The 13,161-nt window shown below is 42.8% G+C and overlaps 1 long non-coding RNA gene across 1 annotated transcript; it reads right to left on the minus strand.

Annotated features, from left to right (window-relative positions):
- Positions 1–222: 222 nt before the first annotated feature.
- On the minus strand, positions 223–7,953 carry LOC311233224. The gene is made up of 7 exons (XR_014620013.1): positions 7,848–7,953; positions 6,934–6,963; positions 6,708–6,762; positions 6,332–6,416; positions 5,817–5,890; positions 4,911–5,036; positions 223–456 (listed from the first exon to the last, which is right to left on the minus strand). It is a non-coding gene; the product is annotated as an uncharacterized lncRNA (long non-coding RNA).
- Positions 7,954–13,161: the final 5,208 nt, after the last annotated feature.

The raw sequence follows: 13,161 nt of genomic DNA on the forward strand, positions 1-13,161 counted from the left end.
GAGAGGCCATACGCGCTTTGGATAAAAGCGCTATTGCTATATAAGTGCAGTCCATTGAACATAACATAATGGCCAAGTAGTAAATTAAACTTTATGTCCACAATTCTGAACTATCCCTTCAATGTCATCAGATGATTTCAACTTTTAAAAGCGGAGAAAGCAACATATTGTGCTGTTGAACCGAGGGGGTTGTGGTCAGGTCTACAGTTTTTTAGCTTTACCATTTCAGTTTTATATTGTTTTCCACAATATTCTCCCGACCCCTGGGGGCTCCATAATATATGTGAACATTATACTGTTTAATTCAGAATCCCAACTATACAGTGTATTACTAAGTAAAAATCAAAACATACCACACCACAAAAGGTCAATGAATCAGTGGCACAAGTGAAGAGCAGATAAGGAACAATCCTCCAGATTGGCAGTAATCAGCTGGATCCTTGGTGCATGGTGCATCTGGGAAAATGAAAAAAAAGGACACTATGATTCACTGGAAAGTCCGGGACTGTACATTAGGAGGGGGTGGGTGGTAGGAAAAAAGATATATACGGTGGGGAGGAGACTGTCTACAGATACACCTGTGTGATGTTGCTACGGAGTTAAGCTAATAAACGTATACTATACTCACAACCACAGCAGGGGACACAACTATTTTGTTACCCTGCCATGTGGCGGACAGACCTCGCAAATGTCACTCGCCCAATAGCCTCCAGCTGCAACCACTCGAGTCCCTGAGTGATGACTGCTTGGCGCCGCCTCGGTAGAAAAAATTCCCTTTTCATGATATTTGGCGCCTCTGATTGGCTCAATTTTGTTTCAATCTGTATGCATCTACAAATCATATTATACCAGGTAGTCAATTCCGTTAGACTGCGAATCAAATTGACGGATCTCCCCAATCAAATTGACGGAAATCCGTCTTGAGACGGAACACTTTAATGCCTGCATTCAACATCGATTATCTATTGTTCAGGATGTAGGAACGTTATACTTTTTCATTCATACAAAAATACCTTCTAGAATATAAGTATGTTTTATCATTTCCTGTAGTAATTCCTAGAACGTGAGTTATAGACCTAAATGCATCGATTGCCGTTTATTCCCTAGACACGCTATATTAAAAAATTCAACTGTATATGATCGTATACGTTATGCGTCATCATGCACGGAGGAAAGGGGGGGGGGGCGGCGTTTATAATTACGTGATCGTCAGTAAATGCTTTATGTAGTATGGGTGATATATTGATCAGATGGTTTGCAGTGAAATGAATAAATTGGGCTGAAAATAACCAGGGTTTAGCCCAGTCAGATTTAAGGCTTTAAGACTTTTTAATGCCAATCAGAATTAAATTTAATACCAATTTCACGATAACAAAATGGCAAAAATCATGGGTACTCTCAGTACTCATTCAAGGGTACTACGACTATGCCTGCACCTCATGGTACCAAAGCACCTCAAAGGCACTAAAAACAAGATTACAAACATCACAAAACAAACTGGTCAGACTACTGCTTAACCTCACTCCTAAAACCCACTTTACCCCTGCCCACATTCAAAACCGCTCTTAAAGAGCACCTACGGGAGACTGCAATTCGAAACTGGCCACCGTAAATGTCCACCCCCCCCCCCCTCCTCCTAATGTACAGTCTCATCCCCATCATATATATATAATATTTTCTGTTAGGATCTCTGGGTAACAGTACTGTATATTATTTGCATATCGTATATGTCACAAATGTAACAGTACTACAGTATATACCTGTATGTCATGTATGTCCCTATGCCATAAATGTCATGATGTCATGTATGTTTTTACTGTATTTATTTCTGTATATGTTCGGACAGAGATACGGGATGGTTTGAAAGCTCGGCGTTGCTAATAAATATTTTTAATATTTTTTTATAAACTGCTCAAAGCGGCATTATTTCCGCCGTTGGGTGATCACAGCGCCTGCGCACCATCCCGTATCTCTGTCCGAAACCCTCGTGCAACTGTGAGCACATTTGTAATGTCTCTGTGATACTTGTATAACGAACGGTTCGGCCAGAACCAGTCCTTCAGGGTAAATCTAGGTTGGTTTCCCATTGAGGAGCAAGTGACTGTGGATTCACTCGGTGCAGCACAGTCACGAAAGGGGCTATGGACCCTGATGTAAACAAGACAAACGTCTTTCTCTGGTCTGCATCACCTTAACAATTGTGTGTATTGAACCGTACTGTATTGTACCCATTCTGCAATCTGTTAAATAAAGTTTTCATTCATTCATTCAGCCAGCCGCCGCGCTCACTGGGGCTATTGATAGCGTCAATTAATTGTTGTTGTTGTTGGTACTGCCGCTGCGGATGTGAACGGGGCCGGAGGGGCTTTGGGAGGATGGGAAAGTTATTATTATTATTATTATTATAATAGTAATTGGCTATCATACGTGCCTAGCTAGCGTTAGCTAAAAGAGCCCTCGCAGTGAAGTTATTATTATTATAGCTATCATACTGCAATATAAACTGAGTTTTATAGTGAAAAGAGCAGCTTTATTTTGGTCAAGATTGAAGGCTCTATATTGCAGGAAATTGCACATACAGGTGTTCATTAAATGTAAAAAAAATAAAATAAAAAAAAAGAATAAAAAAGAATCTTGCACCCCCACTTTCAACTATAACTAGGCGGCCATGGGTGTATATATGAATTTTGAATGCCATGGCGAAAAAATTCAATATTGATCTCAATAACGCTGTACAGCGAGATCCAATAGGGTCCAGCTGCAGACTCGGAGCCTCGGTCCAGATTGGAACTTCCGCCCTGCCACAGGACTATTACTCCTGTGACAGGGCAATGCGCTGATTGGCGGAAAGTACGGAAGTATCTCGAAGTACGTCTGACGTATCTCGAATTACGTCTGACGTTTCTCTACGTTAGCGAACATTAAACGTTGTATTCATAAAATAATATAAATTCAGCAGCATGGGGAGGGCCGGGGGGAGGGGAGGTACAGGTAGTAGAAGACATAGAGGTACAGGTCACATAATTATAGTACAGTGGAGAAGTAAAAATAGAATAAAAAGGCAGTGGAAACAATATACAATATTATTAACTCTAATAATAACACGCCTCGCAGGCTCATTATAATACGAGAGCCGTGGGTCTGCATTGTATAGAGCGGATCCCCCGGCCGTATTCAAGCGCTGGAGCGCTTTGCCATGGATAAAACTGTATTAATATAGTAGTAATAATAGTAGTTGGCTAGTTGCGCGCTTCTGGCCACCTCCCGCAGTGCGCGCATACACACATACTGTCTGTAGCCTATACAGTACGTGCAAAATTAGTTGTCAAGAGCCAATCGCACAGGTTGCCTCATCTCATCTGGCTCTGCAAATAGATCTAGAGTCTGAATATCATATATAGCCTGCTGATGATCTCTCTCAAATCCATTCTGAGAACGGAATGCAGTGCCTGCGACGCGGGTCTTGATTGATTGATTGATTGATTGATTGATTGAAAATTGTATTAACAGATCATGCTGGACCTACAAAAGGCCTTTGACACTGTCAATCACTCCATTCTTGATTGAACATTTTATTAACAGATTGCAGAATGGGTACAGTACAGTACAGCTCAATACACACAATTGTTAAGGGGATGCAGACCAGAGAAAGACTTTCGCCTTGGGGGGGGGGGGGGGTCGGGTAGGAGGGGTGGGTGGGTGGGGGACACTGTGCAACTGTACAAGCAAAACTGTACATTGGAATATTGACAAAACCATACTTGGTCATTTACTGTACATTGGAGGGGGTTGGGTTACAACACAGGAGCAGAGTATAAACAACAGTACAGGAATGAGAAACAGTACTGTACTGTTTTGTAGGTCCAGCATGATCTGTTAATACAATTTTCAATCAATCAATCAATCAATCAATCAATCAATCAATCAAGACCCTCGTCGCGGGCACTGCATTCCGTTCTCAGAATGGATTTGAGACGAGAGAGAGAGAGAGAGAGAGAGAGAGAGATCATCAGAAGGCTATATATGATATTCAGACTCTAGATCTATTTGCAGAGCCAGATGAGATGAGGCAACCTGTGCGATTGGCTCTTGACAACTAATTTTGCACGTACTGTATAGGCTACAGACAGTATGTGTGTATGCGCGCACTGCGGGAGGTGGCCAGAAGCGCGCAACTAGCCAACTACTATTATTACTACTATATTAATACAGTTTGATCCATCGCAAAGCGCTCCAGCGCTTGAATACGGCCGGGGGATCCGCTCTATACAATGCAGACCCACGGCTCTCGTATTATAATGAGCCCGCGAGGCGTGTTATTATTAGAGTTAATAATATTGTATATTGTTTCCACTGCCTTTTTATTCTATTTTTACTTCTCCACTGTACTATAATTATGTGACCTGTACCTCTATGTCTTCTACTACCTGTACCTCCCCTCCCCCCGGCCCTCCCCATGCTGCTGAATTTATATTATTTTATGAATACAACGTTTAATGTTCGCTAACGTAGAGAAACGTCAGACGTAATTCGAGATACGTCAGACGTACTTCGAGATACTTCCGTACTTTCCGCCAATCAGCGCATTGCCCTGTCACAGGAGTAATAGTCCTGTGGCAGGGCGGAAGTTCCAATCTGGACCGAGGCTCCGAGCGGAAGTTCCAATCTGGACCGAGGCTCCGAGTCTGCAGCTCGACCCTACTTGCGAGATCTGGCGGTCAAAGCATGGCGGGCAATAACCCTTTACAGCGTGGATGTGTTAATAATGATTTGAAGATGTTTACACTTTTTTTTACAACCCTACTGTTCTCCCAAGAATTAAATAAAGGTTTGATGATGATGACATGTCCTAGAAGAGAGATATAGATAGAGTGGGTGTGTTTGTGTTTGTACATGGAAGTTATACTCACATCAGCTTAAGGGAGATGCCATCCATGTCAATTCAGCATAGGATGATTCAGATGGCCTTGTGGTCAGCAGGGTCCCCCTCTGGCTGCTGGCCTCTGGTAGAGGTGTAGATCACCAGTGTCATCCCTCTGAGAACACAATTAGACTTTAGACAGTGGCTTGCGAGCACGATGAGCCTCATTTCTTTATTTTGTGATTGCTCTATCTATCTGATCTTATTACAAAATACTTGCCTCCTAGATCACTAAATGCGGGGCTCCTATCCTATTGAACATATTTTACTTTGTGTGTTTATTTTAACAATAATTTGTGATGCCATCACACAAACTGGCATTTAAAGGGTCAAATTTCAAAAAGTCCTGCACCAGAATGCAGGAAATTAAGTTTTTGTAACAAAATAATTGTGTGTGTGTGTGTGTGTGTGTGTGTGTGTGTGCGTGTGTGTGAGAGAGAGAGAGAGAGAGAGAGAGAATGATGGACAATTGCTTGCTGTGTGAGAGAGAGAGAGAGAGAGAGAGAGAGAGAGAGAGAGAGAGAGAGAGAGAGAGAGAGAGAGATAGAGATTAAGTACATTTGCTGAAATACAGTTGTTCTTAATTTTCTCACTTGCTATGTGAGAATGTTAGTTATTATGTTCTCAATGCCCTTGCATTGTATGAGTTGTGTGGACGCGTTTGCTAGTTCTAGTGCTATCCCTTTGTACATTGTGGCTGTGTCTGACAAAAGTTAACAATAAATAATGGTATTAGGAATACATTTGCCTCCTGCGTGAACTGTGCATAGCTGAATAGACTGTATTTTAACACCGGTCATATGGTGGTACTTGGAGAGCCAGCTACATTCTCAGGTGGTACTTGGTGTAAAAAGTTTGAGAACCACTGATCTATCATGTATAAAATTCAACTCACAATTCTACATGGGCTTCAGGTGGTGGTCTGCGTCTTCAGGTGGTGACATACTTCCCGCAACTGGCGAAGAATCTCTGAAATATTGGATTGTTTGACAGCAGTGACACACAACAGAATATTATTTTATGCCTGAATTTCCCCAAAATGGCTAATTGGACAGCACTTCTCCACCATCAGTGGCTATACGTGTCAGATAGGTGCAGATAGGAGAATCTGTCTGAATGACAAAGAAATCGCTTAACTCTCCCTCCCTCGGCCGCTATTGGCGCGACGGTGTAGCGGTCATTCCTATATGGCTATGACTATGAGCCCAGATGCAACGAGTAATTGTCTACTCAAAATCAACTAAGTGTCATGATTACGTCATTACAACCTGGGACTTGGATGGGAGAGCAGGAAAGATCCAATGTCTTCAGTCAAAAATCCGCCAATCAATGCAAAGGTAAACATACGTCTTTAGAGACGTTTTATATAAGAATAAACACCAGTGAACTTGTGTATAAAATTCAACTCACGCTACAGGCAGTCTCTGCCTGCGTGCAACTGCTGGTCTCTGGTGGTAATTCAGGAATGGCTTCAAGTTCCTCTGGCGAAGAATCTCTGAAATATTGAATACGACAATAAAAATGTTATGCCAGTGAGAGAGGGAGAGAGAGAGAGAGAGAGAGAGAGAGAGAGAGAGAGAGAGAGAATAATAAGATAGAGGGAGAGACAGACATAGCACTGCTGTGTCATCAAATGACAAAGGCTTTGGCAATGTAGGTGTTGTGTGAAGTGGAGGGGGTCGAGGTGAGAGAGACAGAAAGACAGAGATGAAAACACAGATAAAGGTGTGAAGTTTGAAGTGGGGTGAGAGAGACAGACAATATTGAATTGAAAGATAATACTTACTGAGCTGAATCAATGGCAGTGTGGTAATAGGGGCTGGAGTTATACATTGGCATTCCTAGAGAAAGAGCAACATAATTAACAAAATAAGGAAAAAATAAGCACCATCAAAGTAGTTATCAATGAGCACCATATAACCTACAGTAGCAAGTGTACCTAGCTCCATATACCTAGCGCATGTCTGGTGGTAAAAACAAAACATGATTTGAGAATGTGTTAGTTAACTCACCTTGATAGCGGCGATGATTGCCAGCGAATTCTAAAAAGAAGACGATCAAAATATTCAAAAAACCTTGTATGCAATTTATCAAGACTGTGTATATTATATATATATATGTTTAGAGTAGCAGGAGCTAGAAGTTCAAATATGTCAGTCTTTCAAAGCCCCATTTTTTATATATAACAAAAGGCAGAATGAACATCACTGCCGCCCTGCTGGATTAAATTCTGAATTGCAGGTAGGCCTGAATAAGTATTTACTGTGCAAAATAACCAAAACCAGATAAATAATATCTGTTTTTTTATGAAGCACAGATCATGTTAATTAAGTATTCTGAGTCTGAGCAGACAGAAAACCATCTTACCCTCAGCAAGGGATTACTTTGTGCTGAAGACCCACAATGCAACACAACAACTGCAAGCTAAAATGCCTCACATACAAAACGAAATAAAATAGAGCCATGGCTGTGTCCCAAGTTTAACACAATTGAACTATAATAAAGTATTTGTTAACACTAGTTACAACAATGCTTATGTAACTATTAAAAACGTACATTTTAATCACGAAACAAAATGGCAGAATAACGTTAGCTAGCATGATAGCTAGCTAACGTTAGTAGCTATAATAATATGCATCACTATTTGCTCAAACAAGCTCCAAACTATTTGCCACGGCACAGAGATAACATTTAGTCAAACGATAACAGCCCGGTGATGGTATCTGAACAGAATCATACTATTCCCATAAGAACTCACTTACCAGTTAAGTACCATCTAGCATGTTAGCTAATAATGCTAACAAGCTTCGTTCTAGCCTACTAGTTGCCACCACGGTAATAATTCACAAAGTAGCATGTAGTCAAACGATGACAGCAAGATTATGGTATGTGAATGGCATAATACATAATATTGTCAATGACTTACCAAGGAGTTTGGCTCAGACTATTTGTCAAGCAGTCAGTGAAGACACCATCCATCGCGCCAAAGTGTTTGAATACCTCAAGTCCCGTGAGATCTTCTAGGTCTCGCGAGTTGCTTAGGACTATACCCTCTCGAAGGGGAGGGGAGGGGGAGGAGGGGAGGGGGAATCTACTAAATTGATTCAACGACAGTTTTTCAAATGTTGAAATGGTATCTGTAATTAAATATTGAATCAACATAGCTTTTTCAACCTCAACCAAAAATAACCAATCTGACTGTACATTGGAGGTGGTTGGGTGGGTGGGGGGGTTGGGTAGGAGGGGTGGGTGGGGGACACTGTACAACTGTACATAAATATTACAGTGACAGTCCAGTTGAGTTAATGGATGGAGGGGGGGGGGGGCGTTGACTTGCAACGGATGGACTATAGTGCAGCAATGCAAGTTCAATTCACAGTTATTACTACAGACCGGTGGCACTCACCTCTGTGGTCATGAAATGTTTCGAGAGGCTGGTCAAGGACCACATTTGTGCCTCCCTCCCCAGTGATATGGACCCTATGCAATTTGCATACAGTTCAAACAGGTCCACTGACGACGCGGTCTCCCAGGTACTGCACAGCACCCTCTCTCACCTTGACCGTCAGAAGGGGGGCTATGTGAGACTGTTGTTCATACAGCTCAGCGTTCAACACCATAGTCCCCATCACCAGACTGGTGGACAAGCTGATCGAGCTGGGTCCGAGCTCCGCCCTGAGCGCCTGGGTACTGGACTTTCTGAGTGAAAGACCCCAGGCGGTCAGGGTGGGGGGTCAGACCTCCAACACCATCACCCAATTCAATTTCATCAATTTCATCTCTGTGCGTCAGAGTTAATTTTTTTACAGAGCGCTAGCTGCTCCCTACTTCCAGTCCTTGTGCTAAACTATAGGCTATAGTTGCTTGCTTCCAGCCCTTGTGCTAAGCTATAGCTAGCTGGTCCCTATACTGCTTCCAGCCCTTGTGCTAAGCTATATAGCTAGCTGCTCCCTACTGCTTCCAGCCCTTGTGCTAAGCTATAGGCTAGCTGGTCCCTATACTGCTTCCAGCCCTTGTGCTAAGCTATAGCTAGCTGCTCCCTACTGCTTCCAGCCCTTGTGCTAAGCTATAGGCTAGCTGGTCCCTATACTGCTTCCAGCCCTTGTGCTAAGCTATAGCTAGCTGGTCCCTATACTGCTTCCAGCCCTTGTGCTAAGCTATAGCTAGCTGCTCCCTACTGCTTCCAGCCCTTGTGCTAAGCTATATGCTAGCTGGTCCCTATACTGCTTCCAGCACACACACCCACACGCACACACTCACTCAAACAACAACACACTGCAGCACCCACTCTCCACACTTTAGATCACACAAACACACTTACACTTTATATTTATTGATAAAGGATTTGCACTACAACTCGTACACCTACTGTGAATTGTACCTAAACTGCACCTCGTCCATTTATGCCTTGCACTATATAGTATTGTATATTAGTACACTGCACAGTATTGTATATTGTATGGTAACTACGTCTACGAACATTGTACATATGTCTAAACTGAACACTGTGACCTCTTTTTTTACTTCTAATTTTTACTATGTTTTTATTTCATACTTACCTTGTCATGCACAGTCTCTGGAGCGCAACAGTAAGAAGCATTTTGTACAAAAGTATTCTGTACTTCTGTATGACAACTATTAAAGAAACTAAACTTGAAACTTGTGCTAAGCTATAGCTAGCTGCTCCCTACTGCTTCCAGCCCTTGTGCTAAGCAGGCTAGCTGGTCCCTATACTGCTTCCAGCCCTTGTGCTAAGCTATAGCTAGCTGCTCCCTACTGCTTCCAGCCCTTGTGCTAAGCTATAGCTAGCTGGTCCCTATACTGCTTCCAGCCCTTGTGCTAAGCTATAGCTAGCTGGTCCCTATACTGCTTCCAGCCCTTGTGCTAAGCTATAGCTAGCTGCTCCCTACTGCTTCCAGCCCTTATGCTAAGCTATATGCTAGCTGGTCCCTATACTGCTTCCAGCCCTTGTGCTAAGCTATAGCTAGCTGCTCCCTACTGCTTCCAGCCCTTGTGCTAAGCAGGCTAGCTGGTCCCTATACTGCTTCCAGCCCTTGTGCTAAGCTATATAGCTAGCTGCTCCCTACTGCTTCCAGCCCTTGTGCTAAGCTATATATCTAGCTGCTCCCTGACACATGCCTCCTCTATTTGAACGACCACATCAAACAAGAGGTGGACGCGGGCAAATACTGCGGCATGGTCATGCTGGACCTACAAAAGGCCTTCGATACTGTCAATCACTCCATTCTGATTGACAAGCTAAAAGCAATTGATTTTGATAGCTTATCAGTGAGCTGGATGCAATCCTACCTGGAGGGGAGAGAACAGATGGTAGAGGTAAACGGTATACTCTATCCCCCCCCCCTCACAGTGAGCTGTGGTGTTCCACAAGGAAGCATACTAGGACCGCTACTCTTCCTAATTTATGCAAATGACATGTCGTCAGCCTGTGACTGCAACTTGTTCCTGTTTGCGGACGACTCAGCCATGCTGGTCTCTGACAAGAACAAGTTGCAGGTTGAAAAAACCCTCAGCTCGGAACTATATAGGCAAAATCTGCATATGGCTCGCTGATAACAAACTATCATTACACATGGGCAAAACAGAGTCCATTCTCTTCGGTTCAAATAACAAACTCAGCAAGACCGACGGCTTCTCAGTTGCAGTGCATGGGTGACAATATTGTCACAAGGAAAGATGAAATTACCTACCTGGGTTCCATCCTAGAGGCAAATCTTTCCTGTGACAAAATGGCATCCAATGTAATAAAAAAAGTCAACCAACGAACTAGATTCTTGTACCGGATCTCCTCTCAAGAAACAAGAATACCCTGAAGACTCTGGCAGGAGCCCTCATTCAATATACTACGACTATGCGTGCACCTCATGGTACCAAAGCACCTCATAGGCGCTTAAATCTAAATTACAAACATCACAAAACAAACTGGTCAGACTACTACTTGACCTTACCCCCAGAACCCACCTCACCCCTGCCCACTTTGACAACCTAGGATGGCTTAGAGTAGACGACAGAGTACAGCAACTTGCAATGGGCCTGGTCTACAAGATACACTATACGACTAAGGTACCCATGTACATGTCAAAATACTTCCCAAAGGTCAGTGAATACCACAACCACTAGAGGAAGCTCAACAAATCATGTTAAACCCAGATTCGGCTCAAACAATGAACTAAACACGTTTCGCAATTATGCCACATCAATGTGGAACGCCCTACCCAAAGCTGTAAAGGAATGTGAATCACTACCCACTTTCAAAAACACCCTCAAAGAACACCTATACGGGATACTGCAATTCGAAACATGGCCCCTACAAATTTACATTTACATTTACATTTAGTCATTTAGCTGACGCTTTTATCCAAAGCGACTTACATGTTCTGTACGACAAGCCATCAGGAAGGGCACAAGCTGAGCAACAATGTTCATCAAAGTGTTGAGTGCTGGTTAGTTTATTAGGACAAGTGCATGACAGTACGGTTAGTTAGGGTTAGATTTTTTTTTTTTAATTCAGATAATGGTTGAAGAAGTGCGTCTTTAGTCGACGGCGAAAGATTGGACGTGTTTCGGCTGTCCTAACTGGGGTGGGTATAGTTCATTCCACCATTGTGGGGCAAGGACTGAGAATAGGCGACTTCTCTTTGATGACCCTCCCGGAGCTTGGATAGGAGTAGGTCTGAGGCGGCCAGAAGATGCAGAGCGTAGGGGTCTTGAGGGTGTGTAGTTAGAAACCATTGATCGGAGGTAGGCGGGAGCGGTTCCCTTTGCCGCACGGTATGCTAGGTCGAGGGCCTTGAAGCGGATTCGTGCAGCAATGGGGAGCCAGTGCAGGTCCCTAAGAAGTGGGGTGACATGGGCCGACTTCGGTAGGTTTGAGATCAGGCGGGCCGCTGCGTTCTGAATGAGTTGAAACATTTCCTAACCCAGTTGTCCCCCCCCCCCCCCCCCCCCAACCCCCCCCCCCCCACCTCCAATGTACAGCCCCCCCCCCCCCCACCCCACCCAACCCCACCCCACCTACCCAACCTCCTCCAATGTATACAGTTTCGACATCAAATGTATATACACTCTTTTTCTGGACACTTTTTGTATCACAAACAGTACTGTATTTGCAAATCTGGTATGTCATAAATGTATAGATGTAGCAGTACTGTCTATCTGTAAGTCGTGTACATATGATGAATTGAAAATGGGGGAAGTCTTTCTCTGGTCTGCATCCCCTTAACAATTGTATGTATTGAGCTGTACTGCACTGTACCCATTCTGCAATCTGTTAATAAACTTTTAAATCAATCAATCAATCAATCAATCAATCAATCAATCAATCAATCAATCAATCAATCAATCAATCAATCAATCAATCACATTATAATTACATTGTCATTTAGCTACCGGCAAAAGACACAGATACCTATGCAAGCTGTTCTGCGCATGGGAGGTTCTTATATAAATCGTCATTACACAAAAAAAAAACCTTTTTCCGCCCTGAAAGACAGGAACAGCAGCAAGACCCGACCCAGTAAGACATTTATATTAAGTCATTGTTTTCAAATAGTCATTATATAATAGAAATCTGCGACTGTCGTCTTGTCTTAAAATGTACATTTCCACGTATTTTACCGTAACAATATGCTAGCGTACATGTTTGTTCGTGCAAAGCAGCTAAAGCAATGAATGTGTTCATGCACACATGTAAGAATTAAGAATGGGAAATTCAGAAATAAAAAGTATACACTTGGTAGAATCAATATGAACAAAACTTTGCATTATATTCGAAAATCATTTAAGGTGTATTCGTGCACACGTGTCCCGCATGTCTTTGGAAAGACCAGATTACTTATTTGCCATGAAAGAGTTCTCTGCAGTATATGACAGCAGTCATAGAGTGTATATTTTCAGCAATACGTTTGTTTAGGTTAAGGTTAAAACTTAGGAGATTTTATCTTTTTTTAAATGTGATAATATTTCCACAGAGGTTGTTACAGCAGGATCTCACTGCCACCTATAGTATAGCGGCGCCTATGTACATGTATGTACCACGTGGATGGTTTGCAGGTTATTGTTACGAGACCGCCGCCATCTTATGACCGCCGCCATCTTATGAGTGAAAACAAACGAATTTCTACCATCAAATGGCATTTCACTATTTCGAAAGCCTTTCTAGGCGAGATATGCGTCAAATAAGCTTGCCCTGATTGACTTGTCCAAATTGGTTCAGTTAT

The sequence above is a fragment of the Notolepis coatsorum genome, assembly GCF_963971535.1.
Source record: "Notolepis coatsorum genome assembly, chromosome: 8".
Taxonomy (NCBI): Eukaryota; Metazoa; Chordata; class Actinopteri; order Aulopiformes; family Paralepididae; genus Notolepis; species Notolepis coatsorum.